At 35.8% G+C, this 16,931-nt stretch overlaps 1 pseudogene across 1 annotated transcript; it reads left to right on the top strand.

Annotated features, from left to right (window-relative positions):
- Positions 1–206: 206 nt before the first annotated feature.
- On the top strand, positions 207–10,786 carry LOC149575129 (serine/threonine-protein kinase-like protein At3g51990; annotated as a pseudogene). The gene is made up of 2 exons (XR_016360129.1): positions 207–2,228; positions 10,519–10,786. The product of XR_016360129.1 is annotated as a serine/threonine-protein kinase-like protein At3g51990 (transcript).
- The last annotated feature ends 6,145 nt before the right edge of the window (positions 10,787–16,931 follow it).

Raw genomic sequence — 16,931 nt, 5'->3', positions numbered from 1 at the left:
TTTCCAAAGTGGGATAGCTTATCGCACAACCAAGAAAAAAGTTAATACAAACTAAGATTCCCATATTTTTGTCTATAATTTTAGATCCGAAAGCTCCTGTGGGATGGCATGGCGTATTCAAATTTACTGTTATTTCCTTATCCTATTAGGAAGAATATACTAGTATACTGTACACAATTTCAGGGTGCGGAAAGTATAAGCACTGTTACGAGTGCGGCATTGATAAGCGAGCCACTTATAATTGTGCGCACTATCTCCTGCAGCACAAGTCAATGTTGATCATTAAATCTTTACACGTCCGCACGCTATTCTTTCCCCCTTCAATTTTTTATTCCCCACAGCTTTCGCCCAATTTTTAACTTCAAAATATCTGTCACAAAATAATTCCAGCAATCTGCGTGTAGTTGGATGTGCTAATCTTCCGCCGGATTATGGAGTGGATTTCCGACAGAGCAGCATACATTTCGTTCAAAGGTGAAATCCAGGTAAAATCTGCAAAATACTCTGTGAAAGCTCTTCAATCAGATCTGGGCCTGGTGTATTTAATGCATAAACTGTTTTAGATTACACCCAACTGAATTAGATCAGACATTCGAAGTAGATAGAATAAATTGGTTTGTGCTGTAATGGGATATCTGTCATGTAAAGCTGATTCGGCAGTTATAACATGCGATGCATACAAAAAAGAGAAGCCCTTGAAGGTGCAGCAGTTTACTTACAAAGAGCTGGAGATTGCCACCGGAGGATTTGCTGTTGGAAGTCTGTTAGGAAAAGGTAGCCATGGTTGTGTATATAAGGGTGTTTTGCGAGATGGTACTCTTGTAGCTATCAAGAAGCCTTCAGTTGGGCTCCGGATCTTACAAGATGATACTGCAGTTGAGAACGAGATTGAAATACTTTCTAAACTACACAGCCCACGGCTTGTTAATTTACTTGGGTTTAGTCATGATACCAAGGAAAAAATCCTCGTTGTAGAGTATATGTCTAATGGTACACTTCATGATATATTGCATTGTAACCCCGAACCGCCCAGTTGGGCTAGAAGGGTTCACCTTGCTTTACAGACTGCTAAAGCTATCTTGACCTTGCACAGTGCAAACCCCCCTGTAATTCACAGAGATATCAAGGCTTCCAACGTGTTGATTGATGGCAATTGGAACGCACGGCTTGGGGATTTCGGGCTTGCTCTGAGGGGGAATGTGGAGGATATTAAGCTCAATTCAACACCTCCGGCAGGTACGATTGGGTACTTGGATCCAGGTTATGTAACTCCTGGGAACCTTAGTACTAAAAATGATGTGTTTAGCTTTGGGATTCTTCTATTAGAAATCATAAGCGGGAGAAATGCTATTGATGTTCAGTACAGCCCCCCTGCTATAGTAGATTGGGCGATGCCACTTATCAGGCAGAATAATATTCTTGCACTCTATGATCCAAGGCTGAGTCCACCCAAGAATCTGGAATCAGTAAAACAAATGGCTTTCATTGCAGCACGGTGTATCCGATCCACCAAGGAGAGGAGACCTTCCATGAAAGAGGTCGTGGAGGGGCTGAAAGTAGTGAGTAAGAGTATCCCCCTTCATATTTGGGATGGTCTCTCGAGGCGAAAGAGGAAGCCAAGTGTTCGACAAGAAAAGGGTCATTTAACACAAGGCAATGATAAGCCCCACATTACAATAGAAATGAAACCCTCTATGAGTCAGATGCCCAAGCCTGTGAAATCACTGGTAAGAGCATCATCAAGGAGCAGAGTTTCAGACGAGGAAGCCAATCTCAATGTTAGCAAAGAATTTCAAAAATCCAGCAGTATTTTGAGGCGAGGGAGTGGAAGAAATCTGGTAGATTTGTTCAGTGAAACAGTAGAAACTTCAGAATCTAAACCAGTAGATTGGCAGTCTCTTGCAAAGGTGAGGAACCCATCAATGAGGGTGCCTAATGGTGGAGTCACATTGAGGGAGGCGATGCTTATTAGTAGATCGCCTGCCTCGCCAGTCATCAGGTCAGGTCCTTCACCAGTTTTTGGTGATATCCATAAGAATCCTCTGAGCCAAGCTGTAAGAATTCCTTCTGTTGGACGCGTAAGGAAAACACCTGTTTGCATAGATCCTACTTTGCATTACAAGCAGATACCTCAAGTTTCAAAATTCAAGGTTGTGGAGCGAACTGGCTAAGCAGGCTCAAAACTATATGGGCCTTCAAGAAGATGCTTCAATTGAGGTTTAGGTTTGGTAAGGTGTAACAAAATTTATCATGCCTGCCAGTTTTTCCTTTTACTCAGTTAATCTGCATTGCAATGATCCTACACATTCATTTGTTTGAGAAAAGCTTAGAAAAAGGTTAAGCTTAGATCTTCTTCTATCATTTTGTATGTTCTTTGTTTTAATTATCTGACTTGTTGGTTGCTACATTACCGGTCATTTCTCATGATTGGATGTTGCATGTTTTTTCCCATCATGACTATGAGTGCAATAAAGCTTGTATATTACAATGAAATTAGCTTACTGAAGTTGTTACAGTCATTAATATTTTAATATTTATATTATCTGACCGAGGAATAATAAATTTTCCTCAGTTTGGAGAAAAAGTTAAGAATTGGGTTACTCTGCCTCTATTAATGATATATCTTTCTAGAGTGACATAGCAAATTGTAGCCCCATTTTCCTTACTTCATTTTATGTTATTATTTTTATTGAGTATTTTTTAAGGTACATGCAAAGGAGGTCCCTTCTCTGTACAAGCATTTTACTTTTTAATCAAAGTATTTTGACTATCCCTTTCTGGAGGGAGAGGAGTTTTCATTGTAAGTTTATGTGCTATGTTGCATGAAGAGTGGAAGCAAATTTACCAAGACTAACAGCTTCTAGAAACTTTTTTTTCTCCCTTGGTATGCTGTTGGTATTTTGTTAGGCAGGCACCTGAAATGTATGCTAACATAACTAATGCTAATGATCTATATGAAATCCTCCATGGCATACTATTTTGGTAAATTTATAAGTACTTTTAATTTGTATACGAGATAAATATGTCGGATGCCTTACCAACTTATAATTTACACCTCAAAATTCAGCTTCACCTTGTTATACTAAAGCGGTGCTATAAATTTATACATATTTGACAATATGATATTTAACTAACATAGTTGTTTAGCTAGAATGATAAAGTTTTAAACTGAACATCAAAGAAATCAATATTTTATGATATCAAAATGTTCCAAATGTTACAGGTTTGGTGTTTAGGGGAGTTAGCTTGAGCTGCTTAAGATAGTATTGCACAAATAAGAACTTTTATCCTAGAGTGATAATGTATCCATTGTTACTTCGGAATTGAGGGTAATCTCTGGCTCTCATATTGCAGTTTTGCTATGGGTCACTCTGATGCTTTTGATTTCCTTTTGGTTTTCCATTGACAGAAGCTTCCTTTTAAATTTGGGGATTCCTTGTGCCAGATTGCTTTGTTTAGTTTTATCTCTGAAATGCATTGGACTGGCATTTTCTTTCAGCATGAGTTTTTTGTTTTTTGTTGTATATTTAGATATATAACTTAAAATTTGAAATGGCGAACATTTACTGAGAATTCTAAGTATTTTTGATATGTAATTGACATGGATATTCCATAGAATGGTTCATCAACACAATTTTTTCTTCAGCATCTTCTTACCTACAGTTTCCAATTGTGATTGAACACTGATGGCTATGTAAGGTAGAATGTGCTCACATCGTTGGGTATCTCCTTGTGCAATAGTTTTATAGACTTACAACGCCAACAATCAAAGGCAAGCAACTGAAAACAAGGGGACGCTTCCCCCCCCTCCATTAACCCAGGCATTCCCAGAATGGCGATGCTATTCCCAAGTTCCTGTGGTGCGGCTCAATCACTGCCAAGACACAGGGATGTCCCGACATCCCTAGAACATCAAGGGGGACACTTATGCTTCCCTTGACTGTTACCTGGACATCTGGGTGTCTCCCAGCAGCGGCTATTTTTGCAATAGAAACACATCTTTATTATAATATTATGTGGTGGATCTTAATAATGAGGAGTCCAGTAGTTCCAGTGATGAGGAGTTTGCCTTGAGGCCTGACCTCCCGAGGATGATTAGATGCCTCACTTTACTACGTCCCAAGAATGAAGGATGATTAGAGGCCTCACTTTACTACATCCCGAGGATGATTAGATGCCTCCCTTCACAACATTTTGACATTGTTTTAATATCATGCTACTGATTGTAATCGTTTTTATGATATTTTTGATAGAATATAAATCTTCCATTTGTCAATTCAACAATATTTTATTATTATTTAATATTGAATATTCTAATTTCTAATTAGTAATTAGTAATTTAATATTTAAAACTTCAACGTTTATTGTTCATTGTTCAAGTATTTACTATTTAGTACTTGGCATTTGAAATTTTGCTAATTTACTTCTAAATAATCTTATACATTTTCCATAACTAGCATTTTAAGTACCATATGTGCAGTATATAGTATATACAGCACCATCCCCTTGCCGTCCCTTAATTCAGGCTCTTGTCCCAATGTCCTGAAAACCCATCCCCCATTCCACTATCCCCAATGGTGTGTAACTGTAGAAAATATATCACAACTATGTGCTCACATCACTGGCTATCTTCTTGTGCAATAAATGTTGTAGACTTGCAACAATCAATGGTAAACAAGTAAATGAAAACAACAGCACATGAAAAGACAACTCAATTTACTTTGCAGAAACTGTCAGCAGTAATGCACTATCAATCAATTGTACATGACTCAATGCATTATTTCATCTCTCACAAGTCTATCGTCATCTTCAACATGGTGAATGATTTAACTTTAAATACTGTAAAACAATCTTTAGAACCATCGCAACTGACTACAACCTTTAATCATCAAACATCTAGAGTATGTTTCTCAAGTGAGATTCAATTGCTTAGTCTCCTTACATTTTTTACACCCTATATCTCAATGGGTGTTTTTATGTGTAACAATGACCACAATAGTGGACAATAAATCAAAGAGAAAACTGAGTAAACTAAAGTATACATGACTCAATGCTTTTATTCATCTTTCACAAGTCTATCGTCATCTTCAACATGGTGAATGATTTAACTTGAAATACTGTGAAAGAATCTTTAGAACCATCGCAACTGACTACAACCTTTAATCATCAAACATCTAGAGTATGATTCTCAAGTGAGATCCAATTGCTTAGTCTCCTTACATATTTCACACCCTATATAATGGTTCTTTGAAAACTATACTGACTGATATTTTCCCACATTTGATCTGTTTATTCTGACATTTCAGCTGATAAATTTATCCCCAGCATTGCAATTTTTCTGAAATCTATGAGAAATCTATCTTGGTACATATCACTAAACGATCTTGTGAGTTCTAAATGCATCATGTGTCAATGGGAGCTACACGGAGGGCAACCCATCATTTTCTTTAGGACATGAATTTTCACCTTTAACACCTCTATGGTGTACACATTACATGCTAAAGTGGAATTACCAGCAGTAGTATCAGTAGGTGCATATGTTTGTAATTTTCCCATTGGCAAAATTAAATAAAGATGGATGCATGTGTTTTGTAAGCTATCCTACTAGTTAGTATGAATAATTATTCCACATGCGTGAGATGGTGGAAATTGTCTTTGGCAATACTTCTTTTATTTATATATTGTAATGATTTTCCAAATGAAGCTATCTTGGATTTTTGTAATTGGAGTATATGTTCTATTGGGAGGTTGTACCCTTGACATGGATTGTGAAGGTGATAGAAGCATTACGTTTCTCTGCTTTTTGCATTTTTTTTGTATTTAGTTTATTTTGTCTTGTAGGTTCATTACATGCAGTATTAGGGTTCTTTCTAGGACCAATTTTGTGCAACTTTATTAGTTTATGAACCATTTTTAATTATTTGTTGTATGCGCTCACCTTGCCTGAGAGTTGATCATGGTGATTAAAAAGTGATTACAACCACAATCTCTAAACCCATCCCTTGAGTTTGGCCGAATGTTTCCCCTTGCTAGTAGTATCTTTTTCTTTTTAGGTTAAAAACCTTGTGCTAGGGGTTTTCAGATATCCTTAGAAGAGTTGTCATTCTTGTTTAAGTTGGATCTCGCATAAGGGGCTTAGTGAAGTGAGGAAAATTCGGCCTCCAATATCTAGACATCAACAATCTTTGTATACTACTGCAAGCTTCCACTTACTGGATTATGGGAAGATCCCCTAGGTTATTTTCGCAGCCTAGCTTTATGTAACCTTTGGTCATTTGAATTCTGTGATGCAGTGGTAAGCAGATAGCCTAGGAATTCTACTCACTGTGTACCTTGGAGATAGAATATTGGGCTACATTATGGTTTTAAACCTCCATTGCTAGTGCTTTGAATCATTGGGCTAATTCTATTTATGAATGAGATAACTATATTAGTGAGCAGACTAGGGATGCTTTGTAGTGCCTTCTTCAGTATCCCTATTTGTTTATGATTGTCTTTAATACAACTGAGTGTTTTCTTTCTTGAATATGGAAATTTGGCATTAGTTGGACAGCTATCAATGTTATCTTTGCACAGAAACATATCTTTTAGATTCTTGAGTATTCTTCCATACTAGCAATTTTTTTAGTTGTTGGCTGAGTCATCCATTCTGCCTTTTAGATCTGAAACTCCCCAATCAATTTCTCCCAATCTTTGCACAAGTTGTGAATTTTGCTGGAAAAGTTATCCCAGAGGTTATATAAATAGTCAATAAATAAATATGTAGTAAATACATAAAACTGTGGAATATGAGCTGGCCGCCATAGAACAAGACTCTACTCCTAATGCTTATAATTCTATTTAAGCTTTGGCAACATTTCTTCACTCAAGGTCATTGGCCACATCAAATGACAAAATAGTGGTGCTGATAGATGTTAGTATCACTTATGACTTTAAGGGCCCGTTTGGCAACGGGAATACAAGTGGAATAGGCATATGTATATTCATAAAATTTTGAATTCTCTGTTTGGATGCACCAAATCGGAATTGGAATAGGAATAAAATTGGAATACGTATTCCAATTTTGGCCCAAAAATGAGGATTTGTTATTCCACCTAAATAGGTGGAATAGGAATACGTATTCCAATTCCAAATTTTTTAATTTTAGAAAACATAAATTTTTGAGTCCGTGTATTCCGCATCAAATTCTGGGTGAACCAAACAAGTATAGGAATACATAACCCCATTTTCTATTCGAGAATAAGTATTCGAGAATAGGTATTCCTATTCCTATTTTTATATTCCCGCAGCCAAACGGGCCCTAATAGAAAACTTGTCAACCCCTTACACTTCTAATTGCATTGGCTCAAATTCCACGAGGGCTAATGATTTACATTAAAAGATTGAAGACAGGTGAGGTTAACATGGTTAGTTCCCATGGTATGGAAAAATTGTTTGGAATGTGGTGTTCTGCTTTCTAGAGTTTCAGCTTCTTTCTACCTCTTCTCCTTTGTTGGATTTGCCAGGTTTCCATCATAATTGCGATCAAGAATTGGAAGAACCCAAAGGGTTCCCCCTCCAAGGTTCCATGATCATGCCATTTTTCTCATTCATGGTACACCTCCAAATATTCAACACTATCAATACCCTTTGGGCAAAAGAATGAAATTGAAAAGATGGTTAGAGCATTTGGAAAAATTGGTTTCAAAAAATGCCAAAAGAGGTGAGAAATCTGCTATTTTTTAAATTTAAGATGTTTCAGTAGCATAGAGATATAGGAAACAAATAGAATTGAGAGTGGAATATAGATTTTTGTTATTTATGTTCATACCTGATTACATTGCATAGCACAATGGCCAAATATATTAAAATATGCATAATCATGTCAAATCACTTTATGCTCTTAGAATCATTATTCTGTTATTTAAAATAAGCATACTGTGACTAAGTATACTGAAATAAGTCTAGTGCTTCATCAAATCACTATTCTGTTCTAGTACAGCCTCATTCACAAATTTATTTCAAACCAAAAGGAGGGGGAAACTTCTAGCTTGATTAGAGCCGGGAGGTTCTTTTTGAAGTTGGATATTCTATTCAGCCTTATTTGCACAATTCATTATTGTGCCTAATATAACATCATTGATCAGATCTTTTCTCAAGATGTTCACTTACAATTCTGACAAATTAGGGAGGCACGTAGCTTGATCAGGGCAAGAATAACCTGTTACAAGTAATGCATAAAGTTTTTGAAGCCCCTCTAGGATTTGATCATGTCAGCATTTAATGCTTATTCATGTATGGATGCATGAATTTCTGATTTGAAGATATCTCTAGAAGCTGACTGCATCCAGAAGGTCCCTCTATAAGTTGGGCAATCATTTGAGCTTGGTTTGCACTAGTTATTTTCTTTTCCAAGACACCGCATTTTCTAATCTATTCTTCCATATCTTCTGTAAAAATGCTGACATATTGGGAAGGCATTGGCTTGAGCAGGGTGAGACAAACCATAGTTCAACATCTTGTTCTCTGCCACTTCTCGGCAAGGCAAAAAAAAGTTTTCTCGGCAAACATGGGAGATAAATCAGCAACTTCTTGGGAAAATATAGAGAATTTAAAAAATGACTTTTTAATTAAAAATGCAATTTTTTTTGCAAAATTCAATAGGTAGATGCATCTAATCAGTCAATAAATGAGTAAACAAACCAAACAAGTTGATCTAGATATATATAACTGCAATAAGTAACAAAATCGCATCCTCATGTGGAATGCCTATGTAGTCAGAGACTCTGAACTTTGAAGCAAACTACAAATACCAAATTGTCTTTGTAAAAAGATAAGCAAATACAAATGTCAAGTACAATATGAATCTAGTCTACATCTTCCTCTTCCCCCTCCCAGTAGTTCTAGTAAAAATTATGGGCATTAGATTGCTCTTAATCCACTTGCAATCACTCTAGATTGCTGCCAAATACTATTATCCTCCTAAACCCTTCTCCACTCTTCAAAACACTGAACGCTGCAAATGATAACTGTTTTTGCATCTTGCTGGGCGTCCCAGTTTTTCTGGTAAAGTCTGCAAGAAGTCAGTTAATTATCACCAAGAAGTGGCAAATTTATTGCCGCCGAGAAGTTTGCAACTTGTCTGGAATCTCGCACAAAAACTGTGTTTTCTCGTGAGCCCCAACTTCTCGGGAGAATCTGCTATATTGGCACTATATATGCGCAATTTTAAACTATGAGATGAAGTCATCAGAAGTTGTGTTTTCATTGCATAATTTTATCATCTTCCATCTAGGCTGTTGTCATTTCAACACTTTTGCCAGAATTGAATGGATGCAATAATGCACAGATTTATCTATTTTTGATTTATGGCTCTGAAATTAATATGTTTGCTATAATTTAATAAGGCTTTTGTCATAAATGCATTCTTACCTGAATGCATGCGTACAATATTCATGTACCCATGCATGAATTGCCAGCTTTTCTCTGTCTAAGGTTTGTGAGTATGTGTCTGACTACATATTTATAATGAAACTTACTATTAAGTCCCTTCCGTCATACATATGATGAAAATGACAGTGAAGTTTCTTCTCAGTCTGCAGTGTATTTGTCTTTATTTTTGGAGAACAAAAAAGAGTAGTACTGCTTTCATGTAATCAGGGCAAATGCTCATCATTTGCCCATTTTGGAGAAAGAAAAAGGCTAAGAATTATTTTTATATAATCAGCGTACATGCTTATATAGGTTATAAACTAAAAATTTGATCATTAGAGCCAATTTTCTTGGTTTGTATTTTATTTTAGAAACTGATTATGATTTGCAGGAGGTTGGTGGCTATGAAAGTGTGATTGGTATACAACCAATATAGGTTGCTAGGGAATATCTTTCTGAGCCAATTTCTTGGTTTGTATTTTATGTTAGAAGCTGATAATGATTTGCAGGAGGTTGGTGGCTATGAAAGTGTGCTTGGTAGATGACCAACAAAGGTTGTCAGGAAATATCTTCCTGAAGATTTAAGCGAACTGCTAAGGGTAGAGTCTAAGGGGATTGCTTCCTTTATTTTGACTTGATAGGGTTCCCTTATACACATGTTAACAGAATTTTCTAGTGTTACTCTGTGGCTGAGCTATGGCAAGTGCCTTTGAAATCGTACACTTGTTAGAATCACTGCTTTTCCTTGGGGTTTGGAGAAATGATAATTTGAGCTTGACTTGTAAAAGATAAAATGGTAGCACATCTGTTGTGAGTTGCGATTGTTTTCCTTTGCTTACCACTATGTCAAAATTTAAAATAATGATGCTGAATATTTTGTACGGAATAAAAATGATATTGAAAACCCTGATTTCAAAGAAAAATTGTGGAAGGGATTAGAAAATTGTTGAAAACTGCAATGCACAATCACATGATTTTAACATTTGTAGATAGGAAGAAATTGATCAACAAATGCTGATCACTATTTTTAACAGAACATGATTTTGTTAGGAAGACATAGCCGGCAACGGTATTCTGTGATTAATTATGCATTTTTGGCATCTTCAGATTCCATGGGTTAAAGAGCTCGAGGAGGTGGGGGTCATTCACAGTAATACTGCTCACTTTTTCTCTCCTATAGTTATGGTTCCTAAAAATGATGGGGGCAGACGTGCCTTGATTTTTTGTAAAATCAATAGTTTGATTTTCAAAAATAATTTTCTTATTTTTTATTTTTTATTATGGTTTAATTGAGGGCTGTAGTTTTTGCCTGAATTGGCATGTTAATATTTACCTGTGTTGCAATGAGTGTAATAGAATAATATTTCTTTATCAAGTACAGCATTTTCTTCCTTCCCTAGTCTTCCCTTGAATCACGCTCTTCACATCTTTTGCTTCTGTCACCATTAAGAGAGTGCTGTGAATTTCTAGCTTTTTACTAGAAGTGCTCCACGTGCCTTTTGACGGTCTTACTCTTGCTCTACCTCTTTGTACAATTGTTACTGTTTCCTCAAGACAAACATGGATGGAGATATGGCCCTTTCTTTATTACAGAAGCAAACAATGAAAAATCAATTTCATACCATCCTTGGTTGACCTCATGCTTTTGCGCACAACCTATTCCATGGAGTTGTTAATTTTTAGGATCGCTGCAAATGTAATGACACTTCCAATACGATATGTGTTTTCCATAGGCAACAATCTCCTCATTATTATTATATATTGAGAATAACCCAAGAAAAGACATGTCCCATGAGGGACATGTCTATTCGTTTTACACACACACACACACACACACACACACACAACGCATGTCCATGCACACATGCAATAGTCAATAGTATTGTCTCAAGGTTTATTCGATCGAAGCTACCAAACATTAACAATTGGTTCCCCTCTTCTAGATATTTCCTGTCTCGTTTTGCTAGTGCTATGCAACCTCTATCCTCCTCGGAAGCTTTCTCACACATTATAGTTTCAAAAATCCATTAGATATTATGAAGCTTATGATGCCATTAAATTTTTAGGTTAGTTTCTATTTGGTTTGTGGCTTTGGCTTCCTCTCTTTGTAAATTTGGATTGTCTTAGAACATGCTCTAACCTCTTCTTTGCTACCTATTGGCGTGCCCCCAAATTTCATGCTTAAACTTTGTGTTGTTGTTATGTGGTGCTTTATCACTTATTTAAATGCTTTCTATAGGTCATCATTTTTTTTGCTTTCCACCATGACTCGTATTTGTGTATTATCTTTTACTTTCGATGCTTTCTAGTAGTTTGTTTTCTCACACCCAACTTGCATTTCTTATGCCTTGTGATGCACCCTTTTGTCTTGTGATGTTTTATTGCTTTGATGTGCTTCCTAGCTTGCACTTGCTAGCTTTGGCACTACACGTGCTCCTATCCTATTAGTTTTCACCAAAAAGAGAGTATGCGTTAACTGTTCATTAATCTCTTTGCAGTGAGTCTTCTTCTTGTGATGATTTCTCCAAGCTTGTGGCGATTGCACATGCTCTAAAGATATGATTGTATGTTGTGGCAATGTCTCTTTGGTTTTGTTGCAGTGTTCCATGGGGACACGTCCCCTATGATTTTGGGGTCGTACCCATCTTGGGGATGAAACGCGGACGTGAGGCGGGTTTTTGCCATCCCTTTTTTGCCAAATTCGGACATGTCCTCAAAACAACCAATTTCTTTTTGCAGGAAATTTGGGGACAAACAACAATATCAGGGATGACTTTGTTGTTCCCCATCTATCCTCAAAATTGTTGGCTGTCCCCTTTTTCCAGCGAGTTGGGGAAAGACAAAACATCCCAAAAAATTATTTAATTTTTTTGTAGTTGTCCATGCAGGCACTTAGTTGTCTTAAAGACATAACAAAAATATGCAAGTCATATTGGGTCCATTAAAACACTAAAACACTAACTCTTCTACTCATTTTCAGATTTGACATACTTGCCAAGAGGAAGAAAAAAAACATAGAGCAACAATAGTGATGAAATATTACATTTAGTATTTTTACTACTTAATGTTTCAGTGGGACTTCTTTTAATTTCATTCTAATTTCATGGATGATACTTGGAGCCTTTAGGAATTTTGATTTTTGCTATATATGTATGTGATATAATGGAAGTACTTAGTATTTGTCATTTGATAATTTTCCATGCATTGATCTTCTAAAATGTTTATTGTGAATGGCCTATCAATTTTATGATATATGCATATTTGAATTCTGTCTCTATATATAAAAAATCTCCTATGTTTTTAATCGTTGTCCCTTGAGGTCATGTCCCCAAAATTTTGACCTCAAATTGTACTTGTATTAGAAACAGGTTCCCAGCTTGAAAATTCCACAGAGCATAGTTTTATTGGTCTTCTATGGTAGGTTTCCTCTTTATGTGATAGGGTTATCATATTGTGTTGTGGTTGCAACATTTGTCTCAGTCCACCCTTGTGGTAGATCCAATTTTCCTATGTTTTGGTGTGGCCTTGTTGTTGTGGCTTGTTCAACCTTCGGTAGTGGCGTGTTGGTCTGCAATGCATCCTTGTGGTGGTGCTCATGTTCCTATAGTGGCTAGTTTCCTTTGTAGTGCAGGTATTGGAATAATGGTAGACCTTGCTTAGTTTGGTGATGTGTTCCTTACCTACGATGTGCTCTTTGGCCTTTGTAGTGTGTTCTTTCCTTGTGGAGGCCATCTTTTATTTGACCTTCAACTTTTAGTGGATGGTGCCGTTACAGGTATTTGTTGATTGAAAGTGTTGCTTGATTCATATGTGCTTTCTTAGTCAATATACCTCTTTGTAATGGTTTGGCGTGCTAGTAGTTTTATTGTGGTGTAGAGCTTCTACTAGTTGTGGTTTTTTTTTGCTTCAAGTTGTTCTCCATATTAGATTATTTTAGTATTCTAGGTTCTTGGTAAATTTACCTCATTCTTTTAGAACCTTAGCTAATGGTCGTTTAAGTTTTATTTTGAGCTTTCCTAGTTTAATCTATTTTTAGATGTTGTCTTTATTTAGACAACTTGCTTTTTGGTTCAAACTATTATTAGAGTTTGTTAAACTCCAGTTAAGTGTGCATTGTTTATACAATTAATTATTTCATTTTTAACAATTTCATTCCAGTTTTTAATAATTTCATGGTATTAGAGTGGGAGGTAGTTTGGGTATGACTCCCTTATGGGAGAGTTTTAATAATTTTTTAATGGGAAAAAATTGTAAGCTAGATTAAGAAAACTCAAAATAAAGCCTAAATGACCATTAACTAAGGTTATAGAAGAAGAACAATTCAAATTTGGCAAGAACCTAGGATACTAAATATAATCTGATACCCTCCCTATTAGGTTCATTCTATCAACTATGTTGTAGAAGACAATATGTTTCTTGTAGTTACAAATCCTTTAGAGCATTTTGCTATTGCTGAGATCCTCCTTGGATCTGCAAAATATCAATGATTGAGAGTAGCCAAAAAGTAGAGATAGTTGTTAACTTCTTTAGAATGGTTTGCAACAAGAGACACACGCTGGCCATGGATTTTGCCATTGAGATACAACTAAGATGTGTTTGTCACAAACCTTGAAATATGTAAACCACTAACCAAAAATCATCACTAAATATCCAACCTGATGTTGGATAATTGAATTGCCTTTCCTGGGAAACAAAGATATACACTGAGAATGATTGTCACAATTTTGAGGCAGAAAATGGTAAACCCTCCAAACTTCTGCAGATGAGCAAGACATCCTTAAATTGTCTCCAAGATGCCATGATTCAAAGTAAACAAAGCATCATTTTTCTAGATTGTGTTTGTAAAAATCGAACATTAGGAACACTTAATATAAAATCCCTTGCGAACTTTGCAAATGACAAACTAGAAGCGATTTTTGATGAGAAAATTCAACCAAAACCAAAGACAATTTGGAGGTAAAAATTTGATCAAAATCAAACACAAAATTCAGGACAAGAATTAGAGAATACATAACTTCTTTTTGTAGGAAAAACAACAAGATTGCATGGGGTTAGGGGTACTTGGGTACTTTGGGTATGGGTATGACTAATTTTCAAAATAGGGGATATAGGGGTACTTGGGTACGTCATTTTTTCAAAATTTAATTTAATATTTATACAAAATTTGAAAATATGAGTCATGACAATGGTTTTCAAATCAAGAATGGTGATGAAGTTTGCAAATATAATGTATTGTTTTCAATTTCATATTTGCAATATGTTTGTAATAGTTATATATCCTAAATGTTTAGATGTATAACAAAGAAGTTAGGCTTTAAACACGAACAAGAAGATCATAAATCATATAACAATGACATATTGCAAATGATAATTTTGACTTGAATTGTGGGCTTTAATAATTTTTTCATTAATTTTTTTTTAAGGTTTTGCAACAATTTTGTTTGGGGCATAAACCTCTAAATCCAAAAAAACGGATTTCAAGTTGTGGGTTGTCTCGTTTTTTTTTTTCACAATTCTTTCCCTTAAAACTCAAGGTTTTTCTCTTGTATGCCCTAGCCAACATTTTTGTACTTTGAGAGGGCTCTCTAATTTCTATTAGGTTTCACCAATTTTCCTTAAAAATGATGTTTTGTATGCTAATCCATGTCATGGGTTTTGTATTTGTTTGGTTTTGAATTTTATTTTGCCTAATTGTGTTTGGTTTTGGTTGATTTTTCTCCTCAAAAACCATCTATGGTTTTTGAAATTCGTGAAGCACACGTAGGATTTTCTATTAGGGATTCTTGTCTTAGGGGTTTTGCCATATTTTCCAAAAAAGTTGTTTGTTCACTTCAAATAATGGTATCTTGCAGTTTATTTTGGGGCATCTTGCTTATTTGCAAAAGTATGAAGGCTTTGCTGATTTTTCCTCAAAATTGTGGCAACTATTCTTAGTATTTGTCTCTGTCTACAGGGCAAGATAATTTTGTTATCCAACATCAAATTGGACAGTTTGAAAATGATTTGTGGTAAGAAGTTTTGCAGATTTTGGGAGGGTTTGTGGCAGACTCATCTTTGTGGCAAGTTTAGTGGCATGTTCTACTCTCCTATTGATGATCATTTTGAAGAAGGGGCAACATTCTTTGTTTTTTTTCTAGGCTACTCTTGGGTATTGACATTTTGCATATCTAGGGAAGGTCTCAATAACAGCAAAATGTTCTGAAGGATTTGTAACTGCAAGACATATGTTGCCTTTTGTAGGGTAATTGATAGAATGACTATTAAGGGAGGGTATTAGATTAAATAATTTATCAATTCAGATTTGACATTAAATTCTGAGTGGGATCTCCACTTCAGATTGTTTATTCTGAGTGGAGAAACAAAGCAATTAAGCTAGAATTGAAAGATATAATTAGAATTGAAATGCTAGTATGCTTAATCTAGCAGAGTTTCTTTGCTCTAAAATTGCCTCCCTCAGCTCTTAGAATGCCTTGTATTTATAGATTTTTCCAAGGGCTTGGGGTAAAGTTTGATCCAACCATGGTGAGGTTGGGGGTTGATTATTTTTTTCATGGTGGAGATCCCATTAGAATAAATAATGTAGAGTGCAGATCCCACTCAGTGACTAAGTCCTAGGGTTGCATTCGTTTAGGTTTGCATTTCAGCGTAGCTTTGTACTACAAAATGTCTCCCATATCTCTTTTACTAGCCTTTGAAAAAAAAAGGGGTAGAATATTCAACACGACCACTTAGAATAAACAATTTGAAGTGGAGATCCCACTCAGAATAAACAATTTGAAGTGGAGATCCCACTTAGAATAAACAATCTGAAGTGGAGGTCCCTTATCAATATTAAATTGATTTCTAGAATAATGACTCATTAATGCTTATTTTGAAATTAATATTCATGTGTCACAATTGAATGGGTTCAAATTGATTTGATTTGTTTGATTTATTTGAACCTATTCCATTCCAAGATGTAATTATGCATTTAAGGATGTGACCAATTTTGGGTGATTACATTTGCCCCTCTTTGAATTGATGTGCGAGCAGTGCATTGATCTTTTAAAGAACCACCACTGTGTGCTAGTTAATATCAACATCTTTAGAATGAGCAACGTGACCAAGGTCAACAATAGAGTCACAAGTGACTTTTATAGGCACAACACTCGTGATAGGAGTACTTAAAGTTTGAGCATAGTCTTGAAGTGAATGTAGCAAGGTGGAACATGGGAGTGAGTGAACACTTTCCTTTTTAAAAGGAATTTTAGACAGCATAGGAAAAGTATCCTTCTCTTGATAATCAATAATCTCCTTAGGGATGGTGGAAGGAATATCTTGATCTTGCTTAGTAGAGGTGCATGACATGGGAGATGGAGGACTAGATGGCTCTTGAGATGGAGGCATGAGTGCTAGGGGCATCTACGCTCTCTATATCTCACACCATCTTCTATCTATGCTATCAATCGATCTACCCACTAACTTTTTGCCAGTTATCTCAATCAAACTTATGACAACTCAAATCATAGTTCGATGGACAA

The sequence above is a fragment of the Cupressus sempervirens genome, chromosome 2 (assembly GCF_028749045.1).
Source record: "Cupressus sempervirens isolate cs-2001-9-10 chromosome 2, ASM2874904v1, whole genome shotgun sequence".
Classification (NCBI taxonomy): Eukaryota; Viridiplantae; Streptophyta; class Pinopsida; order Cupressales; family Cupressaceae; genus Cupressus; species Cupressus sempervirens.
Note: the sequence above shows the minus strand (reverse complement) of the source record. Positions and strands in the feature narration are given on the sequence as shown.